This window comes from Urocitellus parryii, unplaced genomic scaffold (assembly GCF_045843805.1).
Source record: "Urocitellus parryii isolate mUroPar1 unplaced genomic scaffold, mUroPar1.hap1 Scaffold_166, whole genome shotgun sequence".
NCBI classification, from domain to species: domain Eukaryota; kingdom Metazoa; phylum Chordata; class Mammalia; order Rodentia; family Sciuridae; genus Urocitellus; species Urocitellus parryii.
The window spans coordinates 265,810-290,007 of record NW_027552166.1 but is presented as its reverse complement, the minus strand read 5'-3'; the positions used below and the strand labels follow the sequence as shown (position 1 = coordinate 290,007).

Below are 24,198 nucleotides of genomic sequence, written 5' to 3'. Positions count from 1 at the left end.
ACAACCCCAGCCCCAGGAAACTCATTTTTAAGTAATTTGGAAAACATGTGACATACTGACCTGTTTATGCAGGTGGGCTATCCTGGACCTCCTACCTAAAAATTAATGATCATATGGTTCTTTTCAAACCTGAGTTCCTCTAAATCACTTGGCTTAAATGAACATCAGTTTGTCATTGTCCTTGACATTCTCTACCCTTCTCCACCTCCTATGTATACACACTGGGGTTCACAGTATTCAAAACAGTACTATCAAAAATTTAGTATTCACTAAAAACAGGCCAAACTCCATTAACTTTTCTACTTGCTGCTCAACTAAAATGCCATTAAAAAAATATAACACTTCGTTATATCAAAATATTTGGCAATGTAAAAGGTCTCCTTTATATTATTTTCTTGGAGTTTGGAAAAGAGTGACCCAGTTTCATTTTCAAATCTGTTTATTTAAAAAAAATTACATTCTAAAGATTCAACAATCTATCAAAATTCAAGTCTGGTTTTTTTTTTTTTTTTTTTTTTTTTTTTTTTTTTTTTTTTTTTTTGTCCCTGGTAGGACTAGAAAACGGTCATATTTTTATAACCCTTTTAGGAAATCTATCCTAAAAAAATATTATACTAAGTTTGACTTTTCAAAAGTCAAATGCAACATTACTTATTGAAATGTAAAAATTGGAAACAAAGTGTCCATATACAGGATATGAATAATGGCACATCCAACATTAAGTAGCCAGCCATCAAAATGTCATTGCTAAATCCCTCTTATATTTTCAGAGTAGTAGTATGGGGGAAATTCTTATAAAATAAATAGAGGAAAGCAAGATACAACATCCACTATGTAGGATGATTGCAACTATGGAAATAAATAAAGTCAAATATTAACATTTGTTCTGGTTGGTGGGTTCTGGGAATTTTTCCAAAATTTTGCTGAATGTAAACTTAATGATTGAAATAAATTAATTCATAACAAGATATAAAATTGACTTTCCTTTTTCCTCTGAGTCTCTTTATATGCTCATTGGACAAGATTAAAGCCCTTGCTGGGCATAGTAGCACTATCCTGTAATCCCAGCAACTCCAGAGGCTGAAGCAAGTATATCCCAAGTTCAAGGTCACCTCAGCAACCTCGGCAAAAATACTCAGCAACTTAACAAGACCCTGACTCAAAATTAAAATTAAAAAGGGCTGACAATACAGCTCAGTGGTAAAAACCCCTGGGTTCAATCCCCAGTACCAACCAATCAACCAACCAACCAACCAACCAACAAAAAGATTAAAGCCCTTTTTTTCACAAATAAAACAAAAGCCATTTTTCTCTCTAACTTGAAATAATGTGAAATGAAAAAAGAGGTAAAGAAAATAATCAAAAACAAAGGAAAAAGAAAGGAAGAAAGTATCAATAATGGAAGTTAGAATACTCGAAGAAGTCCACTTAAATTTCTATGGATTCTTTGGGTAGAATTGACAGTAGTAGGGTAGGGAAAAAGACATTATAGGTATGAGAACATACTGAGGTAGAAAGCCATGAGTTCCAATGACAGAGACAGAGAATTTTGGATATCAGACAAAGGGTGTAAACAAATTCCTCTTTGGGAAAAGAATAGAGTAAATGGGAAAGAAAGAGTAGTTGTAACTTGTCACTGGTAGACATGATTATCACATGCTGGCTTAGGATAATTTTTATAAAAACCTGGGATAGTTATGATTGATATATAAAATTCTTACTTAAGTAAAATTCTGTGAGCTGTATAAGAAAGAACTAGAGATGAACTTATAATGATTAAATCAGGTTTTTAAAATAACCCATCTGATGGAAAGTATTAAGGAAAGAAATTTATTTATAGCTATACTTTAGCCATTTCTTACACAAACATAAAAATTCCAATTAAGAATGAAGAAAATGTGTAGCTGGGTATGGTGGCATAGGTTGGTAATCCCACTGACTCGGGAGGCTGAGGCAGGAGGACTGCAAGTTCAAGGTCAGCCTCAGAAATTTAGTGACACACTGTCTCAAAATAAAAAAAAAATTTAAAAAATTCTTTAAAGAGGTGGGGGTGTGGTTCAGTGGTTAAACATCCCTGACTTCAATCCCTGATACCCACCCCCCCAAATGTGAGGAATATTAATGCATATAATTAAATAGTTATTTCATAAATTAAATGTTTTGGAAATTGGCTAATTATATCCATCATTCAGTACTGTTTGAACGGAAGACATGATGAATATAAAGTGTCTAACACAAGTCTGGCATTCAACAGAAATGGCAGCTTTTATCTTATTTATTTTTATGTGGTGCTGAGGATTGAACTCAGGGCCTCATGCTTGCTAGGCAAGCGCTCTACCACTGAGCTATAGCCCCAGCCAAGAAGTGGCAGCTTTTATTGATAGTTAATGATCTGCAATATTTTTTTTGCAACTTCATTTAATCATTTATTTTATGTGGCTGAGGATCAAACCCAGTGCCTCACATGTGCTAGGAAAGCTCTCTACCACTAAGTCACATCCCAAGCCCCATGATCTGGAATACTTTACAATTTCTGTGCCTGCATGAAATATTTGATGTTTTATGCTGTCATACTGTAACAACAATTTTACACACATGTAAAGACAATTTATCAAACTTAATATTATTATTATTTGTCAATATTAAAGGATTATCCAAAGATTCACTCTTGATAAAAATAAGCAGATAACTATGAAGACAGATGTACTTTTTAGATAAGTAAAAGATCAAAGAAAAAATACCTAGTAAATTTTCCACTCATTTTGTAGATGTGGTCCTGTATTTTATCCCTGTGAATAGTAGAATCTATTCAGAACAGGAATGCCTGACTTCAGAGCTTATTTTTCTCTAGATAAATTGAGAAGCCAAACCTATAATATTGATTAATGAGAATTTGGAAAGCAAACAGAAGATACTTTATTGCTTATGCTATTTAAACTACTTAGATCATGCTTCAGAATTCACTGGCTATGATGCTGCTTCTTCTTTTAGCTATATGACACTGGATGTTTATAATCTAAATAGATATGATTTTTTGGGTTGTAAAAATCTCATGGGCTGGGGAAATATTAATAAATACAAAGCATCAAAAAGAATTTCCTTTGATAGTTGATTGCAGATAATTAGAATTTAAGTTATCAATGGCTTAACAATATTTAGAGAAAGAATAAAGATGTACTAACAGAGAGAGAGAGAAAGAAAAGAAGAGAGGCAGGGAGGAGGGGAAGAGAGACTTTACTAAGATATGATGCAGTCTACCCTGAAAAGGGTAATGATGGGAAAAGTTTGAGAGGTACCAAGAACAGCAAAATATAGCCAAGGCAGAAATAAATATATAAATAGATAAGTGAAAAGGAGATATGTGTACACATGCATGTGTGCAAAAAAATGAGACTAGAAGACAGTCTTGCAGTGCCTTAAAAAGTTAAAAATAAAGTTACTATTTGAGTCAGCACTTCCACTCCTAGGGATATACTCAAAAGATTAAAACATGTATCCAGCTGGGCATGGTGGTGTGCACCTGTAATCCTAGTGACTCAGGAGGCTGAGGCAGGAGGATAGAAATTTCAAGACCAACCTCAGCAATTTAGTGAGGCCCTGAGGACTTAGTGAGATGCTGCTTCAAAATAAAACATATAAAAGGCTGGGGATATGGCTAAGTAGTTAAGCACCACTGGGTTCAATCTCCAGTACCCAAAACAAAAAAAAAATATGTATATATAAGTATACAAATACACACACACACAATAACTGGTACATAATTATTCAGAATATCATATTCATAACAGGCAAAAAGTGAAAGTAACCAAATGTCCTTCAACTCATAAAATATATCAGTTGATGATAAAATGTGGCATATATACAATGGAATATTATTCAGCCATAAAAAGTAATGGATTACTGATTCACATTACAACATGGATGAGCCTTGAAATATTTTGCACAGATAAAAAACCAGTCACAAAAGACCACATATTATATGATTTCACTTATATGAAATACCACTGTAGAAAATTTATAGAGACAGAAAGTAGATTAGCAGTTGCCTAAGGCTGATGGGAAATGGAAAATTGTGAGATGACAGGTAAAAAATATGGATTTTCTTTTGGGAATAATTAAAATGTTCAAAATTGACTATAGTGAGAGTTGTACTACCCTGTGATTATAATAAAACAACTGAATTGTACACTTTAAATAGAGGAATTTTATAATATGCGAAGTCATTTTATAGCCTTGGACAGCTTTATTCAGATTACAAATGTTTTTTATTATACCAAGACTTTTAAAAGGTAGAATAAGTAGCTGGCTTTTTAAAAAAATTAAAATCTAAGGCTAAACACAGTGCAGGTGTAGCTCAGTGGTAGAATGCTTGTCTAGTGTGCTTAAGGCCCTGTTCAATGTCAGTACCACACACACACATACACACACACACACACACACACACACACACACACACACACAGGAAAATGAATCTTATTAATTAATAGAACATCCATTAGGAGGGTACCTTCAAATAAATGAATAAATATATTAATTTGACAACAACATTTTTAGACTTACCTTTATATTGAGTGATATGATTCCAAAGGGGTAAATTTTCTTTTTCCTTTCTTTTGGTACTACAGATTGAACCCAGGGGCACTTAACCACTGAGCACATCCCCAGCCCTTTTTATATTTTTTTATTTTGAAGCATGGCCTCACTAAGTTGCTTAGGCTTCTTTGAATTTGCAATTCTCCTGTCTCAGCCTCCAGAGCCACTGCATGAATTTTCAATTCTTGAATTTGTTTTATCCTTGATTTTTTAAAGTTTGTTTTTCAGTGGATTATAGTTATACATAAAAGGAGAGTTCATTCTGACATATTCATAAAAGAAGTAACATAGTTTTCTCCATTTCAATCCTAATACTCCTTACCTCTTCCCTTTCCTTTGCTTTCTCTCTGGTTCCCTTCCTCTTTTCTATTGGTCTTCCTTCTATGGACTTATTTTTCACTTGATGCATTATAGTTACATATAAATTGGAATGCACTGTGATATATTCATAAATGTCCTTAGAATAATTTGGTTAACTACATTCCCCAGTTCTTCCCCTTCCCCTTGACTCCTTCCTCTCCAATGTGTCCCCCTACCTGCAAAGCACACTTCTACTCTTCCAATGTCCCTTCTATTTTTCTGAAAAAATGATGGTTAGATGTCATAGAAGAAAGTGGCAATGTCTTAATCTAATGCCTACTGTCTGGCCCAATGGCTCTTCCATCCTTGTCAAGAGAGTTATAACCTTTTATCCTGTCATTCAACACTATCACTCAATTGCTTTTTTAAAAATTTTTGGTTGTAGATGGACACAATATCTTTATTTATGTATTTGTTTATTTTTATGTGGTGCTGAGAATTGAAGCGTCACATGCACTAGGCAAGTGCTCTATCACTGAGCCGCAACCCCAGCCCTCAACTTTTTCTTAATTATCTCATTTGCAAATACTCTTTCTCTTAAAAATTTTTCACAGGAAACTGGAAAGGTAGTAGAGGTTTTTGAAAATCTATTGCAGGACTGGAGTTGATACTCAGTGATAAAGCATAAGCTTTAGCATGTACAAGGTCCACAAAGCCCTGAACAGAGGAAAAGAGGGAAAGAAAAGGAGAAGAAAGAAAAAATGAAAAGAAAGGAAGTCCATTGCAATAACTCCCTTCTAAAAATCTATAGTCTAGAACTATGATAGCAGAAGAGAAAAATGAACAGATGAATGTAAAAGACAAATTCATTTGATCTGATGATTAATGATTCGCAGATTATGGGGAGAAAGAAAAAGAGGCAATTACTAATATATGCATGGAAGGAGTGTCAAAATTGAGAAAGTTAGAGACAACTGTTTTAGAGAAATTGATAAATTTAGTTGAAATTAGTAATAAATTAATACATAGGTTATTTTGGTAGAAAATTTATCACTGACAGTATGGCATGTTAGAAAAATCAATATAATTTTATGTGTATTTTTATTTTACTACTGTGAACTTCATAAAGATGAGTTCTAAATCTAATTCATTGTGTAATCCCAGCACTGATCTTACTGCCTTTAATAGTTAAAATAATTTTCAGTTGAGTCAACTCAACTGAAACTGGTAGAGCGCTTGCCTAGCAAGTACGAGGCACTAGGTTCGATCCTCAGCACCACATAAAAATAAACAAATAAAACAAAGATATTGTGTCCAACTACATCTAAAAAAATATTTTTAAAAATCTAAAGGACATATGTATTTTTCCTCAGTCTTAAAGGATGTATTCCCAAAAAATTTAAAACTCAGTATGTTGAAATGTCATCAGTAATTCATTTAGAATTTCTGCTCATACCTACATCCTGGGAACAAATTTTTACTCCTCACACTTCAGATAGAGCCCTAATATCCAGAGTATACAAAGAACTCAAAAAATTAGACAATAAGATAACAAATAACCCAATCAACAAATGGGCCAAGGACCTGAACAGACACTTCTCAGAGGAGGATATACAATCAATCAACAAGTACATGAAAAAATGCTCACCATCTCTAGCAGTCAGAGAAATGCAAATCAAAACCACCCTAAGATACCATCTCACTCCAGTAAGATTGGCAGCCACTATGAAGTCAAACAACAACAAGTGCTGGCGAGGATGTGGAGAAAAGGGTACTCTTGTACATTGCTGGTGGGACTGCAAATTGGTGCGGCCAATTTGGAAAGCAGTTTGGAGATTCCTGGGAAAGCTGGGAATGGAACCACCATTTGACCCTGCTATTGACCTTCTCGGACTATTCCCTGAAGACCTTAAAAGAGCATGCTACAGGGATGCTGCCACATCGATGTTCATAGCAGCACAATTCACAATAGCTAGACTGTGGAACCAACCCAGATGCCCTTCAATAGATGAATGGATAAAAAAATGTGGCATCTATACACAATGGAGTACTATGCAGCAATAAAAAATGACAAAATCATAGAATTTGCAGGGAAATGGATGGCACTAGAGCAGACTATGCTTAGTGAAGCTAGTCAATCCCTAAAAAACAAATACCAAATGTCTTCTTTGATATAATGAGAGCAACTATGAACAGAGAGGGAGGAAGAGCAGGAAGAAAAGATTAACATTAAACAGAGACATGAGATGGGAGGGAAAGGGAGAGAAAAGGGAAATTGCATGGAAATGAAGGGAGACCCTCATTGCTATACAAAATTACATATAAGAGGTTGAGAGGGGAATGGGAAAATAAACAAGGAGAGAAATGAATTACAGTAGATGGGGTAGAGAGAGAAGATGGGAGGGGAGGGGGGATAGTAGGGGATAGGAAAGGCAGCAGAATACAACAGTTACTAATTGGGCATTATGTAAAATTGTGGATGTGTAACCGATGTGATTCTGCAATCTGCATTTGGGGTAAAATTGGGAGTTCATAACCCACTTCAATCTAATGTATGAAATATGATATGTCAAGAGCTTTGTAATGTTGTGAACAACCAATAAAAATTTAAAAAAGAAAAAAAAAGAATTTCTGCTCATAAAAATAATCAATTCAATGCATTATGTTACTAACATAAGCAAATATATTATGCTTTCAGACAGTAATTGCTCCTTAGTAAACTTACTGTTGAAAATGCCTATGTCCAATATCAAATAAGATTTATGTCTAATACAGGTCTTCATTTTGGAGTAATGGCTTTTTATTAAAAATACTTACTGTTCTGTTTTTCACCAAGAGCAACCAATGTTTCAAGAACTTTAATTCCCTCTTGAACAGCCAAAAGTTCATTGTTACTGGCTGGTCTGTTTCTTTCAACAGCTTTAAGCTTTTCAACCACTATGGGGGCTAATGAATGGATGTAGGGAGTTGAAAGGGCATGGTTGGAATGCTGGAAGACTGAGAGGAGAAGCTGGTAACATTTGGCTTGAACCTATGTAAGGAGATCATTCAATCAATTAACACATGATAGTTCTTATCTGCTCTACAATCACATTACATCTTAATATGTATGTAATACAGCACAATGAAAATATAAATGTTATTTTCCGTATAAGAGAAATGAAAGAGAGTAATGGAACTTTCTTTCAATAAGCTAACTGAATAAACCTCTCAAAAAAATCGGAATCTCTCAAAATAATTCTTTATACCAATTTAAGTTTTGTAGCCATAGAAAATAAAGTCTCACTGGCTTTTAGATTAGAAAAACTTCATATGAATAATTATTTTTTTAAAAAGGAAGAAGGATAGGAAGAAAAGTTATAAGTATTGGGGGAAAATAGTGGAATAAAATTGTTTCAGCAATTTGTAGAATACAAATTGCCAAACTTCACTGACATCAGAAATACCTGGGGAGCATTTTAAAAATACAGATTCCTGAGTCACAACTCTGAAGACCCTGATTCAGGGAGCTAGGGGGCTAGGAATGTTCCTAAGTTGTTTTATTTTTCCTGATACGCAGAAGATTTGATAATCATAACTTAAGACTTCACCACTGTAAAATAATAAAACATGTTTTCTAAACAAACAAGTTTTGAATAGGCTTATTAAAACATGTAATAATAAATTTATACATTAATGTAGTGAGTATCATTTAAATAAATATTGGAAACCCTGAAAATCTCTCCTAATATGGCTGAGAACTAATCAAAGATATTAGAGAATTTCTGCATATTTAAGTAAACATACAAATGTGTTTCTTTTATAGTTAAACCCAGTGATATTTTCTAGTTTTTCCATTTAAAACTCTTACTGTAAATATTTAGGTTTTCCTTATATATAACACATTTTAGTGAATCAACCAGATATTCTCCTGATAAAGTGGAATGTTTGCTTAGGTGTAACTTACCCATGGGTCACATGAATTTAATGCATTTTTAAATGTGTTCATGCAGCCATTCTGTAATGACTGAACTCCTATTATTTCACTACAGCAGACCACAGGAAGGGTGCAATTGCTGTCAGCATGCTAACTTCATCAGGTGTGGACACAGAATCTTCTGAAAATGAAAAATGGAAAAAAAGTGCCATTTCCAAAACTTTTGGAAATTTAATCTTCAACAACTCTCTCCTGCTCCTAACATTAATCAAAGTTTATCAAGAAAATAAATTAAAATGTTACCATTTTGAAACATGTAATTATAAATAATTCAGGCAAACTGGATACTAAAACCACTGTGTGCAAGTTAGATAGACAGCAAACAATTAAGGTAGTTTCAAAATATCTCCCCATTGATTCCTTGTTAGTTAAAAAAGGGAGAAATGACAACTGTATAGTGGAGAAACAAGGCAGATACGATCTTAACGAAGTCATTAAAGTTAAGATTCCCAATAATGAGACAAAGCAACATTATATGCTTTCTTATATAAGGCTCTGAGAAGACATAACAATATTTATATAGTATTTTTCCAAAAATGCATAAAAGTAAAGAAAAAAATATATAACTCAAAATTCTGAAACATTCTACAAAAGTAGATGGCCTGCACTCTTCAAAAATATTAATGTCATGGGGCTGGGATTGTGGCTCAGCAGTAGAGTGCCCGCCTACCACGTGGATCCTCAGCACCACATAAAAAACTAGTGGATAAATAAATAAAAACGAAGGTATTGTGTCCAACTACAACTTAAAAACAAACAAACAAAAAAACATTAATATCACAAAAGATTAAGCCTGAGGAACTATCCCAGATTAAAGAAAACTAAAGAAATATGACAACTAAGGAAAAGAAAAAGTTTTATAAAAGTCATGATTAGGACATTTAAAATATGCATATGAATAATAACAGCATTTTATCAATGTGAAATTGCCTAAATTTTATAATTCTTCTATTATCATGTAAGGAATGTTCTTGTTCTTAGGAAATCTGTGAAGTATTTAAAGAGTTATGATGACTTCAACATATTTTCAAATGGTTCAGCAAAATTAATAATAAAGGTACAGAAGCTGAAGTTGTTGCTTAGTGGCAGAATACTGGCCTCCCACATGTAAGTCACTGAGTTTTATCCTTAGCACTGCATAAAAATAAATAAACAAAATAAAGATATTGTATCCGTGTATAACTAAATTTTTTTTAAAAAAATAAAGGTATAAGGGTTATGTGGATAATAATAAATCCTTGAGGCAAAATGTTAACTGGTGAATCTAGGAGGAGGGTATATTGGTGTTTTCTACACTTGAAATTAAGTTTGACGGGCTGGGGATGTGGCCCAAGCGGTAGCCCACTCGCCTGGCATGTGTGCAGCCCGGGGTTCGATCCTCAGCACCACATACAAACAAAGATGTTGGGTCCACCTAAAATTTAAAAAAATATATTAAAATTCTCTCTCTCTCTCTCTAAAAAAAAATTCAGTTTGAAATTTATTTCAAAAATCAAAGGATTAAAAGTGAAAAAAAAGTTTTGCAGCATTCTTGATGGGATTTATGTACATGTGTATGTATGTCCACATAAATACACATACACATATTTTAAAATAAAATATCTCAGCTCTTAGAGTAAAGAAGTAGGGTTTCCAAATGGAAATTCTTCATTATAATTTTTTTTTCTTAAGCAAGAAATAAGGGGGGCTGGGGATATGCCTCAAGCGGTAGCGCGCTCGCCTGGCAGGCTTACAGCCCGGGTTCCATCCTCAGCACCACATAAAAACCAAGGTGCTGTGTCTGCCGAAAACCAAAAATAAATATTAAAAAATTCTCTCTCTCTCTCTCTCTCTCTCTCTCTCTCCTTTCTCTCTCTATCTTTAAAAAAAGAATTAAGGGAATTGCTAGCCTTATACTATATAAATATTCCCATGGCTTTGATCCTTCATTCATAAGTATACCTCCTGTGAGTTCAGCTCTGGACAGAATATCTTAGGCAAGTTAATTGTATTATCAGACCTTCAAATTCACTTCATATAATGAACCAGCTTGATAAAATAGCAAACACTTTCTGTTAATGTTGACAATTTAGGTCTGGGGTTGTGGTTCAGTGGTACAGTGTTTGCCTAGCACATGTGAGGCACTGGGTTTGACCCTCAGCACTGTATAAAATTAAACTTAAAAAAATAAATAAATAAAGGCATTGTATCCCTCTACAACTAAAAAAATTTTTTTTTAATTGACAATTTAGGGTTCGGGCTGAAGCACAGTGGTAGAGTGCCTGCCTCACATGTGTGAGGCACTGGGTTCAATCTTCAGCACAACATAGAAAAAATAAAATAAAAAATAAAGATATTGTAGGGCTAGGGCTGGGGCTTAGTGATAGAGTGTCTAGCACATGCGAGGCACTGGATTTGATCCTCAGCACCACTTAAAAATAAAATAAAATAAGGGTATTGTGTCCAACTACATTTTATATATATATATATATATATATATATATATATATATATATATATATATTTATATATGTGTGTGTGTGTGTGTGTATTCTAGATATGCTCAACAAAATTAAAACTAAACTACTTATAGCAAATTCTTAAGCATTTCTTCTTCCTGATATTTCTATTTATCTATCAATCTGCACATACATTCATATATGAGGCATTTAATCTTTTTAAGTTTGTTAAAATCTATGTTAAGATGCAAAATATTAACACTTTATAAAGCTAAAATAATTTCAGTTACATTAATATAACTAAAGTTTTTCCCTTATACATGATTTTTTTAAAAAAATCACATTCTAAATATCTGTACATTATTCAAAATATAAAAAGCATATGGAAAAGAAAATAAGAAAATAAAACTTGTAATTCTACCATCCAGTGACAGTTTAGATTTAATTTCTAGGTTTTGACTTAATTTCTTCTGGTCTAAGTTAATTATATATATGTTTGCTTAAAAATATGATATATAACAGATAAAATGGACATATAATTCAAACTAATATATCATCATGAATAATTTTTCCCACTGACAAATATATTTATAACACATTTTATTATTGTAAAATAAATGTATTGATGATAAATAATTTTGAATTTAATTTTTTAATTAACAAGGCCAAAGAGTATGCATTCTGTGTGTGTGGTACTATGGATTAAATTTAGTGCCTCATGCATGCTAATCAATTGTTCTACCACTGAGCTACATATAGCCCAAGTATGCATTTTCTTTCTTTTTTCTTTTTTTAATTGGTATTGGGAATTTAACCTACTTTATCACTGAGCCACATCCCCAGTCCTTTTTATTTTAAAATCTGAGACAGGGTCTCACTAAGCTGCTCGGGGCCTCACTAAGTCACTGAAGCTGGTCTCAAACTGGCAATCCTGTGTTAGCCTCTCTAGTCATTGGGATTACAGGCGTGCACCACCACTTTTACCTAATGTGCCTTCTTTCCTTTGTTCTTTCTTCTATTGGTTATTAATTCTCTTATAAGACCTCTTTATTTGTTAATAGAATAAACAGTGACATAGATATTATTATTAGTTTTTCAGATACTTTTCAATGTAAGATGCTTTGATGTCTACATAGGCCAATATATCAGTCTATGTATATGTATATTTCCTCTGCAGTATCTCTCACTGACTTATAGTTAGTCTTTTGCCATTCTGCCAAATAAAGCTCATCTGTATTTTCTTTGTTTTCTTATTTTAAACATTTTATATTACCATTTAAATTTATCTCATTTTTATTTTAAATCATGATATAAGATGAAGGGATAATGAGAATTTATTTCTCAAACAGTTAATTGGTACACCCATTTGAAGAATCATGAATAAATGATATTTATTGTTTATTTGCTTAAAATACATGTGTCTTCTATACAAATCTCTTCTGTTCTACTGTCCCATCCACTGATTCCTGGGCTACTAAACATTTTTAAATTATGTGGAATTTTTGTATTAGGCAACAGGACAAATATTTCCTTATTATTCTTTTTTTTTAGTTCTTCTACATTTTCTTTATAGCCAAAAAAGAAAAAACTTGAGAGAAAAAGCCAAACACAGAAGAAAATGGACAAAAACATGACTAAGGATTTCCCTCCAAATGAAACACAAACATGAAAAATACTTATATTCATTAGGAAAATGAGAAGTAACAATTAAAGCAACATGATAGGACATATTAACCATCATATAACAAAATTTGGAAACCAAATAATACCAAGTATTGGTCAGGATATGGGGAAACAAAGATCATCTTATGCTGCTGATGTGAGTGATAATTCACTTGGCTACTTTGGAGAACAATTTGGCGATGTCTGATAAAATGGAAGTTAATATATGCCATCAATTCCACTTATAGATATATACCCTAGAAAATTTCTCACGGCACACATGCAAAATCAATCCAACGTTTTTAATTGGGAGAAACTAAAAACAGCAAAAATACCCATTGACAGGAATGAATAATTGAACAAATAAATGTGATGTAAAGCTACATAGGAGTTAAGAATGAATGAAGGTTTTATTTATCTACATTAATAGAACCAAAAATTAATTACAGAGGGAAAAAAAGTAGAATGGGATATTATAACATTACTTATGTAAATTAAATAGTACAAAAATATATATCATTCATGGTTACTTATCTCACTTTCTATATAATGCATATATACATATATATAAACTAAGTATATTTGTTAAAATAATTGATACATATTAACATAGAAAATATAATTTATAATAGGGAAATTTCTGGAATAAAATATATCAATACCAAGTTTATGGTTCCATTTAGGTGACAGATACTTGAACTTCTTTCCAATTTTATATCAATTATACTAACACATGTCAATTCTGGGTATATATCATATCTTTTTTTTAAACTTTCCAGTATATATGAAAGTTCTAAGACAAAGATATTTAAAGTCAATAATTCAGACAGAGTTATTGAAACTTCAAATCCAAAAAATGTGACTAATGCACCTCTCTGAGTTAATTCAATGTTATACAGCAATTTTCTGATTAGAATACTTAAATAATTAATTAATTAGGGAACAGATAGATATCTGAACAGATCAAAAGTTTTAAAAAACTCTGACAGGTTACCTGGTCTTGAATATTCCAGGATACATGCAAGAGTGCTATGAATTAGAGCTGTCAGTTTTGGCCATTGAAAGTGTCACGATACTTTTAATCCCTTGAAGAGCTGCACTGACTGGTAGAGGAACCTGATTGTCTGCAGACTTTATTGCTGTGTCTTTTAATATTCTTGCAATTAAGAACAGAATTGTAGGCAGGATTGGCATACATCCTAATATAAAAACAAATCAGATTACCTCATAACTACTCAATGCCACTGTAGAAGTTTCCATTCCTTATTTTTTTTTACAATTAATTATGTTTGTCTTTTTTTCCCCTCTTCCTTTAGACAGGGTCTCACTTTGTTTCTCTGGCTGGCCCCACATTCCTAGGCTAAAGTGATCCTTCTGCCTCAGCCTTTGGAATAGCTGGGACTAGAGTGCATGCCACCATGCCTGGCTGACTATGGTTTCATATTATTTATTTTCTTTGTTTTTATATAAAATTTGCTACATTACTTTTACTATAATTCAATGTTTGAAAAAGAACATAAGAAATTGCCATTTATTTTAGAGAAGAGAGAACTGATATTTTCTTTTTCCAACCCAGCCATTTTGTTACTGCTAATATTTCACCTATTTAGTAGTCCATGCCCTTCATAATTAAAATGAGAAAGAAGATAGAAAAACAGAAAGAGAAAACTACCATATACATTGAGAAGCATCTAAGTTACCTGGTGAATCTTATTAGTAATTCTAAAATATATAATTAAACTTCAGTGTACTAAAGGCAGCCTAATCAAGCCAGAAAAATGAGAAGACTACTGAGGTAAGCAAAGAAGAAATTATAGAATCCCAGAATTTGTGGATAAAAATTCAACCATGGTGGTGGGGGTGGGGGGGCCTGGGGTTATGGCTCAGTGGTTGAGCATGTTCGAGGTGCTGGGTTTCACCCTCAGCGCCACATAAAAATAAATGAAATAAAGATATTGTGTCCAACTACAACTAAAAAAAAATCAACCACACATTTAACAAAAGAATCCCTTCACTATTCTTATAGGTAGCTTCCTACAAAACTCCAAGGAGAGAAAGTCATTCTTTTTACACATGTAGGGTAACTGTAAGAATCAAAAAATTGTCCCTTGGTTATACTGAAATTTACCAGTATGTTTACTAATAATTATTTTTACTTTCCAGCAAAACAAGGAAAGTTTGCTTCCATACAACAGTTTTTCAATATCTATTATATTTACTAGTCATGATTTCTTTAGATACTCCTTAGAGATGGCTGTCACTCTCCTCTGAAATTCTTTAGCTTTTCAATGTTGCTCATGAATGTCAACCAGATTAGAAAATAATGAGCTTTGTAATTCTACCTTACTATCTTCCCAGTCTGCAGTTCTGTCTTGTTTGAAACATATCTGAAAAGTCAGCTTAGGTCTTTCATTTTTTGAATCTTTAATCATTATAGGATCTTAAAAGTACATAAATCTTTTTAAAAGACTGACCTCTCATTTCACACTTGAGATTTAAGAGAAAAATAAATTATAAGTGTTTAAAATTCAAGGCAAGATCACTTTCATTACTGCTTATAATGCATTTTGAAATACTGATCAATACTGTACCAGCAGGTGAACAAAGGGACTGTAAATCAGAGAGAATGGTGACTGTGGCTGACACCAGAGGAGCACTTTCTTCTGACAGCCGGGTTTTAGTGGCTATGTGACTTGGAGAGTCTGACATCTTGGTACTCAGATGTGGCATATGCTGAACTAAAATGAACATCAATAGTTCCATAGTTGCAAACATAAGAGATTTTCCAGGAATGAGGCCACAACTGTAAAGTCCTTCTCCTAATACTGGACAGGACTCTTTTTCCATTTGATCTTCATCTTAGATAAAAAATAATTTTGGTGAAATTTTCAGCAGAAAATTGAAAATGGCATATAAAATATCACAATAAATACCTTTAAGAAATTCCTTCAAACGGATTTACAAGTAAATGCCTAAATAATGCCAAATGTCTTTCTTAGTATATAATTCTATGCCTTACTAGAATTTTGTGTATTAACTTCTCTAAACTGATGGGTAGTTATTTTTTACTTGGAAAATATTAGGTATTTATTTCCTAATAAAGATAACACATATGCTAGGTTAAACTACGTGAAGTTAACATTTTTGGAGGGGAAAAATGATGAGCTATCAGCAATTTCATTTGGTCCTAATGAAAACAAAATCAGTTTCAAATTTTCTAAATGTATGATCATTTTTTAAATCATAAACCTCCTGGCCTTACACTCAGCACCTCAACACCAATCAGCTATTATAAATTGAATCAAATAAGTTGAATTAATTTTAATTTTAAAGGATAAACGTATATTATTAAAAGCTGAGAAAACATACATATGAAAACAAAGTATTTTGCAATTAATATTAACATAGAGGGCTGTGTAACAAATAAGAATATTAACAATCTTGGGAAATGGTCACATTTCATTCCAACAGGTATTTAAGCAACAGATGTCTTAAATATTTAAGTTGAATTATTCTCCCACAGTTAAAAAATACTTGAATTAAACAATATTGTTAGAGTTTAGTGCCCTTAAACCAAATCTAAGCTCAGTACCTGAGAGTTGTGTGCCACAGACAACAGGGATTTTTGGGGAGTCCCTCCTCTATTCACCTCAGCAAGGATTACAAACTTTCAGCTTTCACAGGTAGTCTGCCCAATGAGTCTGCCTCAAATTTCAAAGTCAGAGAAAGCTCAATCACAAATAAAGTACCTTTACCTCTTCCCTTAATGTTTCCACTTTATCTAATGCCCAGCTTCTTTCCCAAGTTGATTCATCTTTCTTCATGTGATCCCACCGTTCCCAGCCTAGTTGACTTCCCAGGGATTCTTCAAGGATTTCAATCATATCTCATATGTCTTCAACCGGGAGGTTGAATAGTCTAGTATATAACTAGACAGGGATGTCTAGTTAGACTATTCTCCTCAATATAAGAAAAATGTTCAATTCTTTCTTATCTAAAGCTCCCAAAGTCTCTTAGACCCTTTTATCTACCCACATGCCTCCTCTGTCTTGCTCCTTCCTTTCCCAGCCTAGATGTTTCCACTTCATTTACTTTCTCATTCACCCCCCCCTGATCTTCTACAATCTGGCTTTTACCAACCCAAGAAAATCCTCTGAAGAAGGTCTCTAATAATCTCTTCCGGACCCTTTTCTTTCCTCATTTATGTACTGTTTCTTTAGATGTTATAATCTGCATTTTTTTTTTTTTGGTACTGGGGATTGAACTCAGGGGTGCTTAACCACGGAACCACATCCCCATCCTCCTTTTTGTTTTGTTTTCATTTTGAGAAAGGGTCTTACTAAGATGTGTAGGGCCTCACTTAATTTCTGAGGCTGGCTTTGAACTTGTGATCCTCCTAAATCAGCCTTCAGAGTCACTGGGATCACAGGCATTAGCCACCACTCCTGGCCTCATCTGCCTTTCTTGAAATTTCTCTCTTATCTTATGGGGGGGGGAAGTGTCCTCCCGGCAGCTCTGGTTCAACCCAAACTTCTGGCGGCTGCGGTGGCCGCGCTGAGCTCCAGGCGGGGCTGGCGGCGCCTCCTCGGTCTTCTCTTCCTAGTTGGCCCGCCAGCAGCGGCTACGCAGCCTCGGAGCCTGTCCCGCCTCCTGAGCCGCGGAGTGGGCGCGGTGGCGCTGCAGAAGGTCCAGGGGTCTACTCTGTGCGCTCAGCTCGCCTCACTCCTGCAGGGCTCCTCCAGGTGCTTGTTTATGGCTGGAGCCTCCGCTGCTCGGGCTGCGCCATCCCCCATCCTACCTCATCCCCCAGACCTCGCCCCCCCCCCCAGCAGCGCTCCCCTAATTGACTGCCCCCACACCCCTCTCGGCCTGGCTGGCCCCATCCCCCTCCTCCTCCTCCCACCTGGGCGGCCAGGCCCTTCCTCCCTTGCACGCCTCTTCCTCATCTTTTCCCTCCTTCTCCTCTTCCTCCAGCAGCCTGACGCGCTACTGCTCGGCGCTGCTTCTCTGCTTGCCTTGGTTCCGGGCGCACCCAGAGAAATGGGAGAATCGCCTCTTTCAGAGCGCCCGCCAGCACAGTGGCCACCGCGGCTAGCCTAGGAGCACCCAGGGCCAGAAGGCTACACCAGGGCCAGGCAGTTTTGAGTTCTTTCCCTCTGTCTGATTTCAGAGTGTATGTGGCTTGCTAGATGGAGCTCTGCTGAATATTTGCTCCAAACTCCCAACTCTGGGATCTTTATTCAATATGAGAAACTCCTTTCTCATCTTTAAGAAGCAATATGTACCAATAGGGTGTTCAGGGCTGCATCTCTTCTTATTGGTTGGTCCAACTTTCCTGTTCATTGGGGGGTGGGGGGTCACTTTTAATTGTCCTCTTTAGTCAGCCATCTGTAATGCTTGATCAGCACCCATGCAGTTTAGTTCTTAAACATAGTGTCTCCTCTGCTTTCTAGAAATCATTAATTGAACACATGAGCCTGAGTATATGTTAAATGTTTTTGATATCTCTTTTAATCCTCAGAGTAATCTCATCATAAGTTATGATCAGACATATTTTTTTTACAGAAGAGACACTGGCTCAGAGAAATGATTTAATTATTCCAAAGGGCCATAGGCAATGTGCCTGAGTCAAGATTCAGGTCAAGGTTCTGGTGACTTCATGTTGACACTATGTTGCTTTCCATCCAGGAGCAGCTTGTTGGTCGTGGAGTCTGGAATGCTTATCATATTCCACATCAAAATGTCTCTGCTAGGTTTCACTGTGTTTCCACGTCCCTAGTTGCTGATCAGGGTGGTGGCCATTTACCTGTTTAGAACTAGGAGTACGCCCAAGTCTTACTGGCTAACTGGGCTTACAGGTCTTTCTTAACTCCCCAACATCCAGCTCATCTTGATCTTACTACTAGGCTAAATCCTGCTTAGATGAGGCAGAAACTGTACATGTCAGTGTCCAGATCTGTGTGAAGATTTTACATCTTTATTCTGACATTGTTACATTCTGAAGCCATCAAAGGATTAAAGGGAGAGTTTCTTGTTTCTCATTCTAAACTTTATTTTTTTTAGTTACTAAAATAAAGTTTAAGACTCTAAGCATATCATCAGAGCAGTTTATTTGCCAATGATGCAGTGTAACACACATTAAAAAATGCTTTCAGGAAGTAAAACTTGGGGCTAGGGTTGTGGCTCAGTGGTAGATCACTCACCTAGCACGCATGAGGCTTTGAGTTCGATTGTCAGCATTATATGAAAAAAAGATAAATAAGTAAAGGTATTGTGTCCATCTACTATATATATATATATATATATATGTATATATATATATATATATATATGTGTGTGTGTGTGTGTGTGTGTGTGTGTGTGTAAAAATAAAATTGGTGGTTTAGGTTTCAGCAGGCCATGAATCCAGATATTATTACAGTTAATGAAATTAATGGTAACTATTATTTGTTGATTATGTATATTGTTCCCAGACTTTATGTACATTCTCTTGTTTAATCCCCAAACAATTCTACATAACAGGGACCATTATCTTGGTTTTATAGATGAGGAAAACTAGGCACAAATCAGTTAAGCAACTTGTCTTAGATCAGGTTATAGGTTATCAATCGGAGAGTCAGGATTTGGAGATAGGGTATCTGATTTCAGAGCACAAGCTTTCCATCAAACATAAAGAATTATAATGTTTTATTTAAACAAATAGAAAATTATAGATAGTGTTGTTTTTCAAAGTAATGTTACCTTGAGACAATATATATATATACCCATTTCCTAAGAATATTGACATTTCCCCAAAATATTTTTGGAACTGCCCTTTGATCCAATTATAAATATACTAGAAAATTAGACTTGTTAGATTCCTAGCCTGGTTTTGATTTTAAAACACCATTAGCTTAGTATAAAAATAGTTCCTTCAATCAAAAAAATTGATGAATATTGTCCCTCATGGAAATATACAAAATCAATTAATTCCCCAAAGAAGAAATAAAAATGACAAAAAAACATACAAAAATAGTTTAAGCAAATATAGTCAAAGACATGCAAATTATAGTGAGAAAACAATTTTCATCTATTAGATTCACAAAAACCTTAATGACTGGCAATATCCAGGACTGGCAAGGCTGGAGGCAACAAGGACTTTCGTGAATTATTGATAGTACTACAACACAGTTCCTTTTTTTCTGGAAAGAAGTTTGGCAACATATATGAAGTTTTAGCTGGATATATTCCTGATCCAGATATCATAATTTTGTGGGGCGGATGGTTCTGGAGATTGAACTCAGGGGCACTTGACCACTGAGCCACATCCTTAGCCCTATTTTTTGTTTGTTGTTTGTATTTTAATTAGATACAGAATCTCACTGAGTTGCTTCATGCCTCACCTTTACTGAGGCTGGCTTTGGACTCAGGATCCTCCTTCTTCAGCCTCCTGAGCCACTGGGATTATAGGTGTGTGCCCCGACTCCCAGCTCAGATACCACACATTTTTATTGTATCTGTAAAGATATTCATGATGCATTGTTGATTTTTTAAAAAAGGAATGATATGATAATAATCATGGTAGAATCTCATTTTATTTATATTTATACTTAACTTTATATCCTATCACTATACAAAAAATATCATATATAAATAAAATTCTGGAAAAAATGTTCACACACATATGATCTACATTGACACAGACTGTAATAATTTTGAACTGTTTTTAAGACATGAAACATATTCACAAATGAAGTGGACGTGCCATGTCTGAAGACAAGCTTTCTTTGTGTGAAACGTGGATCAGTCTCAAATGAGAATTTACAAAATTGTTTTATAATATAATGGAAAGAAGCTCTCCAAATGGTGAATACATTCAAGTGCTCAATATTTGAAGGTATAATTCTGGACTGTTTGTTAACAAAATCTTCATACTGATCTTATTTTTGTACCTCATTTGTTCTGTTTATTTACATCAGTTTTCATTAAAAAATTTGATTCCTGACCCCTAAAGAAATTCACTCACTCAGTGTATGAACAGGCAGTAATTCCTTTAGCTTTGGCATGCATTAGTAAATGAAAGCATATTTTTAGTTGCTTGATCAAGCTCAGGAATCTGCAAGTCTGCTAACATTGCATTATGTGGATGGTGCCCTGAATAATACCATGTACCTTTGGTGCCCTGAATAATACCATGTACCTTATTGCAAAAGCTGAATATGTGCTTGTGGAATTTATTTTATTTGATTTATAAGGACTGCTGCACACAAATAAATTATTGTAGTGTCTGTGATTAATGGGACACCACACGGATGCATGGACTTCATAAATCATTTGATGCAATGTCTGAGTGAATTTTACTTGCAAAATCAGTTTCAATCAGCCTGGCTTGAAAACTAGGTAAAGCAGAAGGAGCTGTCCAGTTGTGGGAGGTATCAAGGTGGAGCAGCAGGGAGCACTACATCCAGTTTATATCTCCAGTTATTAGTGCTTTGGAAGAGTGAATACACAGCACATAAATTAAATCTGCAGATGGAATTTAAAATGTCACAAATGCTGAGAAGGCCAGGGAAATGATACAAATTGGCCTGAAGTGATAAGTGGGGGTTGGAATAAAGACCAAAAAAATGTGACAGATTTGTCCGTGTGCATGATTCTGCAAATGCTTTGAAAAGTTGGTTAATTTTATAACTCCGTTAAGATCCCAAATATCATATAAAATCTATTTGGGAATAATGAATATTTTAGAAAGTGACTACATGGTTTTATTCCAAGATCAATAATATTCAGCATTTGTTTTTAAAATAATGATTTTATGGCTTTTTCAATACATAGATAATACATATTCATCATGGAAGAATCAGAAGCCATAAATCAGCAACAATAAAAAATATTCTTTAGATTTTTAATGGGATATATATTCATATAAACAAAAATGAGGAAATGAACTAATGTTGCATATTTAATTTGGTATCCAGCTTTGTGTTGTTGTGATTATTGTTTTATTTTTTCTTTGTTTTTTCAGTACTGGGAATTGAACCCAAGGTCTTTCATATGCTGGGCAAGTATCCACCAATGAATGACACCCTGCTAGCCCCTTTTTTTTTAAAAATACATTTTTTAGTTTTTGATGGGCCTTTATTTTATTTATTTGTTTATATGTGATGCTGAGAACTAAACAGTGTATTACACATGCTAAGTGAGCGCTCCATCACTAAGCTACAACCCCAGCCACACCAACACTTTTATCTCTCTCTCTCTGTCTGTCTGTCTATATAGACGAGAGAGAGAGAGAGAGAGAGAGAGAGAGAGAGAGAGAGAGATATGAGTTGATGGGTCTTTATTGTTATTTATTTATATGTGGTGCTGAGAATCAAACCCAGTGCCTCACACATGCTAGGCAAGCCTAGAGTGCTTGCCTACAATTAAGCTACAACTCCAGCCTCACTACCCTTTTGTTCCATATTTTTATTGGTGCTCTAGAATTACACATAATGGTGAGATTCAATGTTATATACTCATACATGCAGACAACATAATAACATAATTTGGCCAATATAATTCCCCAGTATTTCTCAATATATTTCAGTCAATATCATTCTCCTTCCTCCTTTCCCTCTAGTATGCTCCTATACTGATCTCCCTCAATTCTTCTATTTTCATGAGATCCCCTCATTTTCTTTTCCTCTTTCCACATATGATAGAAAACACAGGAACATTTGCTTTCTGAGTTTGGCTTGTGTCACTTAACATAATGTTTTCAAGTTCCATCCATTTTTTCTGAAAATGACACAATTTCATTCATAAAGGCTGAATAAAACTCCATTGTTTATACATATAACATTTCCATTCTACCTTTTCAGATAGCCATTGTGTAACCAGTCTGGTGTCAGGTACAGTTTCTCAATGAACAAGGCAGACAAGGCCTCTGCTTTTATAGAGCTTATACTGAAATGATTGGAGCATAAATCAGCAAAGAAAAAAATCTTATTGGTACTAAATACTTTACATGGAATTAAAATGAAGAGTGTTAGGGTCATCCCAGATAGACTGAATGGCTATGTTAGAAGGGGTCAGGAGAGAGCATTTTTTTGAATAGGTAATCTTTAAGCTGAAATAGGAATGAGCAGAAGTGAGCCATTGAGTATGAGGTCAGAGTATTTCTGGCAGGGGGGAACAGCTAATACCAAGCACTAGGCTGAGAACAAGCCTAGGAGACAGGAGGACATTGGGGTGGTGCTTAGAAGAAGAGGGATGATGAAGAATACAGGGGAGCCAGACATAGTGAGGAAGGGGAAAAGTCAATGTGTTGGAAGTCTTAATGAATTGCTGATGCAAAGGAAAACTCAGAGCAGTGAACTGTCAGAATAGAGAGACATGAGCAGAGAAGAGTATGCCTGAAACTGAGATTATAGAGGAGCTATAGTTATTGGTGATGATGAGGTTAAGCATAGGAACCAATGAATGAAGAAATTGTGATGGAAAAATAGATCACTGGATGACCGAAGTTCATTAAGAAAAAATATTTTGTACGGCTTTCTTTATTTTCTTTAGATATATTTCATAGTTAACCTACATAAATACATTTTAAAAAATTAATACAATTCTCTAACTAAAATACAAGGATAATTAAAAGAAAACACTTATAAAATTTTATGTATTTCAATATTTAAGTGCTTAGATACAATTACATTAGATATAGAAGTAGCATACAGTAGATATATGCTTGCACCTATGCATAGTATCTCCTATGAATTTAACAGCTACAAATACAGATTAATGCAGGTGTGTTATGAGGGTGACTTAAGTAGCATTGCTTCAAGTGATACACACACATTTCTAAAATGGAAAAGACCTACTTTCAAGAACTCATTGTATAATTCTGAATTTTTAAAAAGAGTAGTCTTCTACTTATTGGATACTTGCATTCCTGAAAAATGCCATATTAAAACTTCACAAATACTGTAATCCCAGTGGTTGGGGAGGCTGAGGCAGGAGGATTGTGAGTTCAAAGCCAGCCTTAGCAAAAGAGAGCTGCTAAGCAACTCAGTGAGACACTGTCTCTAATAAAATATAAAATAGGACTAGGGATGTGGCCTAATGGCTGAGTGCCCCCGAGTTCAATTCCTGGTACTCAAAAACAACAACAACAACAACAGAAATGTCAAAAATACTTTGTGTTTCTATGTTAAACATAATTAGGTTCAAGGATAAAATGGCTATAAACAATTCTTTTTAGCAACAGGAAAA

The 24,198-nt window shown here is 34.5% G+C and overlaps 2 non-coding genes across 2 annotated transcripts; both read right to left on the bottom strand.

Moving 5' to 3' along the window:
- Window positions 1–2,283: 2,283 nt before the first annotated feature.
- Window positions 2,284–2,356, bottom strand: Trnaa-agc (transfer RNA alanine (anticodon AGC)). Its single transcript has one exon. It is a non-coding gene; the product is annotated as a tRNA-Ala (tRNA).
- Window positions 2,357–5,175: 2,819 nt separating this feature from the next.
- On the bottom strand, window positions 5,176–5,300 carry LOC144251722 (U6atac minor spliceosomal RNA). The gene has a single exon (XR_013342737.1). It is a non-coding gene; the product is annotated as a U6atac minor spliceosomal RNA (small nuclear RNA).
- Between the last annotated feature and the right edge of the window lie 18,898 nt (window positions 5,301–24,198).